This window comes from Octopus bimaculoides, chromosome 5 (genome assembly GCF_046866305.1).
Source record: "Octopus bimaculoides isolate indiv1 chromosome 5, ASM4686630v1, whole genome shotgun sequence".
In the NCBI taxonomy this organism is placed as follows: domain Eukaryota; kingdom Metazoa; phylum Mollusca; class Cephalopoda; order Octopoda; family Octopodidae; genus Octopus; species Octopus bimaculoides.
This window is the reverse complement of record NC_142932.1, coordinates 29,868,897-29,873,896: the sequence shown is the minus strand read 5'-3', so window position 1 is coordinate 29,873,896 and position 5,000 is coordinate 29,868,897. Positions and strand designations below refer to the sequence as shown.

Genomic DNA, 5,000 nt, shown 5'->3' with positions numbered 1-5,000 from the left:
CTCTTCTGTTTTGTTTTATCTTCGTTTTGTAATCTGTGTTTTGTGTACCATATATCTCAAGCCTAATTTTATAACTTCCTCTCTTTGTCTTTTTCCTTCCCCATATATATATATATATATATATATCCGATTAGAGTTTGTGTTATCCTCATGAAGAGATGGTTTCATCCAAGAAAATACTAGTTCAATACCTAATATTTTGGGGGAATTAATTTTCTTAGAATGGTAGGTATATATATAAAAACTTAGTTTATATTCATACAAAAGAAGAAAAAGATTTAGTCTGCTATAATGAATCCATAGACATATTAAACATCCAAGAGTATATATACATTTATATAAATATATATATGCATGTGTGTGAATGTATATATGTGTAAGTGTATGTTCATGTGTGTTCTAAATGAGAATATGCTAAGTGTAATTACTCTGAGTAGCCAGTGGTATGAATGCGGACAATTTAGACAAAGTTGTATCAACATATTGTATGATATATTCTTGACTTATTGAAATGATCTTCACTTCAAGATAAGAATAAAGAAATCCTTTGTTGCAACGGCAACTGATATTAGATGATGAAGGGAGATAATTTCAATAATTTTACAAATGTAATAAAATTGAGACGCTGTTATGGCAAAGAGAGTCTGATTGATCAGAGACAAGAGAATAACCATGAGATGTATTTCTACAACAATAGGGCATTATCAGCACAGAAGTTGTTCCAATTGAGACAACATGTGTGTATGTGTATATAAATATATGTATATTTTTATGTATTTATAAATATGTATATGTGTATGCGTGTATATATATATATGCATATATATTTGTATATATATGTGTGTGTATGTATATATGTACACACGTATATATATACTTATATGAGTGAGTGGGTAAATGAAAGAAAGAAACATTCAACACAGTTGATTTGGTAGGGGTTGCATAAATTTTTTTTAAAGATATTTTTTAAATATAATAATAATAATCATACATGTCCTCTTTTGATTCTTGAAATGGGATGTTGTACGATAGTTTCCCATTTCCTTTCACAATTCTTTGCATTTATTTCAACTCTACGAAGTCTTTTGAGCTGCTGGCTAGTAGAGGGTACCCATAGTGCTGCATAATGTGGTCTACTTCTCAACATTTACAGGTGTGTGGGCCAGTCTTGCAGTCCCATTTGACCACAGTATCTTTTGATCACTCAGTTCTTTATTTACAGGCAGTTAAGTGTCTTCTACTAAATCCATGGTGTCTCTGAGACAGGAGGGAAGCCTCCAGAAAGTAGGGCTCCTGTATTGATTGGAAGAGGGTCATTATCAAACTTTTCCATCCAGATCTGGAGACAGGTTTCTTCCTGAGAGTTTGTTGGGGGCTGGACATGGCCGAGAAACTTTCTTGACTTTACTTGTCGGGCCAGAAGTTGACAACTGTAGAGGAGGTGGCATTCATCATCATCATCATCATCATCGTTTAACGTCCGCTTTCCGTATATGTATGTATCCATATATAAATATATGTGTATGTATGCATATATATGTATGTATAAATATATGTGTATTTATATATGTTTGTCTATACATATATATGTGTGTGTAGTTATATGTATGTGCAAGCATGTCTGTGTGATTCTGTATGATTGTAAGCAAACATTATGTTACCATTTGTTTGCAATTTCCTGTGGTAACTTGTCCAAACTAGGGGGAAAATATGGCCTTGCTTGGAAATAGGTACAAGCTGGTGAGAGGAAGACCATTTAGCTGCAGAAAATAGGTCTCAAAGATGTCTCAAAATATGTCTGATTCATGCTAGCTTGTAAAAATAGGTGTTCAAATAATGATTATTATGCTCTCTGGGGATGTATATATATTATTTGTGTGTATGGAAATTACATACATAAATATCATTATAATGATAATGATGATGATGTGTGCTTGTGTGTGTGTGTGTGTGTGTGTATATTCTTTAACTTGTTTCAGTCATTTTGACTGTGGCCATGTTGGAGCACCACCTTTTAGTCAAAGAAATCGTCCCCTGGACTTATTCCTTTTAAACTTGGTGCTTAGCCTATTGGTCTCTTTGTTGAACCGCTAAGTTACATGGACATAAACACACCAACATCAGTTGTCAAGTGATGGGGGACAAACACACACACACACACATAAATTATATATATATATATATATATATATATATATATATACACACACATATACACAATGGACTTCTTTCAGTTTTCGTCTACCAAATCCACTCACAAGGCTTTGGTCGGCGCAAGGCTATAGTAGAAGACACTTGCCCAAGGTGCCATGCAGCGGTTCTGAACCCTGAACCATGTGGTTGGTAAGCAAGCTACTTACCACACAGCCATTCCTAGAATTTATATATATATATATATATATATATATATATATATATATATATGCATATGCATGTATGTATTTACTTTCCCTTGGAAAAACGCGTCCAGACCTAATGCGGATTCATTTGTCGCTCAACCAAATCACTAAACTTTTCTATGAACGTTTAAACGGCTTAATGTTTGACGATACTGATGACAGCAAATTTACGGTTATTCTGGAGTTTACTACTCACAATAATAACTTGAGTTGCGTTCTTTTCCAAATTTTCATTACTTTTCTCAATAATATAAAATTTTTACTTGTTTCACCCTGTTTGTGGCTTTGCTAAGGCACCACCATTAGCCTGATTGCTAATTGATTTCAACTCTCTTCTATGGCCCTCTTTATTGGTTTGTTTGTCATACATCACCGATTTCTACAAAACTGCCTTTATATTTCAGTTTCTTGCTGTGATGTGGGTTCATCTGATTGCTCAGATAAAAATTTCTCCAAGTTTTCTTTGAACACATCCACATTTATGCCTTGTAAAGCCCTGAGTTTTTTTGGCAAGCATTTGAAACGCTGCAGGTCCTTGAATCTTAAGTTATTACAATATTGTGCCCTTACTCTAGATGGGTAGATGTGGATCTTTGGCACTATACAGTGGTCTCAAGTTCTATGTTGTGTATAACTTTCAATCTCAAAGTTGGCTGCTAGACCCACTATGACTTCCAGATATATACTACAACATATCTTTTGTATCTTTGCTCCACAAAGTAGTGCCTCATTTCTTTTATCTTTTCTCAAAAGCTCATCTATTGTACTGACACGATCTTCTTGGTGTGTTAGTTTCATACTATGTTGTGACCATAATTGGAAGCTGTAGTCTTAGAACTGAGAACAAGTGTTCTTCATAACTTCAGCTTCCTTTACCCTTGTTCTGAATGATCTTAGAATGGCAACAAGGCATTCATCTACATATTAATGCCATTCTAGTAATATGCACTGGAATGATGCATCATTACTCTTGTGGATTCCCAGGTCAATGTATCAGCTGTCACTCTGAGATTGTATTACCTTTGTTCCTGTGTATTCTGATTGCAATCTGTGGGCTTATTGTGGAACACTTGAAAATTTTTAGCTTTGAACTGCATGTTATTTTCTTCTGCTCACTTGAATATTGCATTCAGGTCATTTTGTAGTTTTAAGTTTTTATAAGTGTGTGTTTGTGTGTGAGAGAGAAAGAAAGAGAGATTGGTTGTGTTTCAGAGTCAAAATAAAAGCATTTATCCATGTGAATATCGTGAAGACGTATAATATCATTCAATGTCGATCATATAACAAATGCTGGCCATGATTCTGAGTTTTGTGTAAAAACTGATGCTATACACCCATCAGATGGCATATTAAGGTTTTAAGTTGAACACTGTAGTGTTTATCTTAAACCCATAACCTGTTATCCTGTTGAGCACTGAGCATCAGCTATACATGAGACCCAGAGTCGTAGCAACTGTTTGTTAGTAGGATCATCATTAAACTAATATATATATATATATATATATATATATATATATATATATATATATATATATATATATATATATATATATATGTATATATATGTATATGTATATATGTATATATATGTATATGTATATATATATATATATATATATATGTATATATATGTATATGTATATATATATATATATGTATATATATGTATATGTATATATATATATATATATATATATATATATATATGTATATATATGTATATATATGTATATGTATATATGTATATATATGTATATATATGTATATGTATATATATATATATATATGTATATATATGTATATATATATATATATATGTATATATATATATATATATGTATATATATATATATATATGTATATATATATATATATATGTATATATATATATATATATATATGTATATATATATATATATATATATGTATATATATATATATATATATGTATATATATATATATATATATATGTATATATATATATATATGTATATATATATATATGTATATATATATATATATATATATGTATATATATATATATATATATATGTATATATATATATATATGTATATATATATATATGTATATATATATATATGTATATATATATATGTATATATATATATATGTATATATATATATATGTATATATATATATATATGTATATATATATATATATTTATATATATATATATATGTATATATATATATATATGTATATATATATATGTATATATATATATATATGTATATATATATATGTATATATATATATATATATGTATATATATATATATAATGTATATATATATATATGTATATATATATATATGTATATATATATATATATGTATATATATATATATGTATATATATATATATATGTATATATATATATATATGTATATATATATATATGTATATATATATATATGTATATGTATATATATAGTATATGTATATATATATGTATATATATATATATGTATATGTATATATATATATATATGTATATATATATATATATATATATATGTATATATATATATATGTATATATATATATATATATATATGTATATATATATATATATAT

At 27.9% G+C, this 5,000-nt stretch overlaps 1 protein-coding gene across 1 annotated transcript in view; it reads left to right on the top strand.

The window, feature by feature from the left end:
- The window catches only part of LOC106883542 (protein tweety homolog 1-A), a 174,283-nt gene that overhangs the window by 154,852 nt on the left and 14,431 nt on the right, over nucleotides 1-5,000 (top strand). The gene's annotated exons all lie outside the window — the stretch shown is intronic.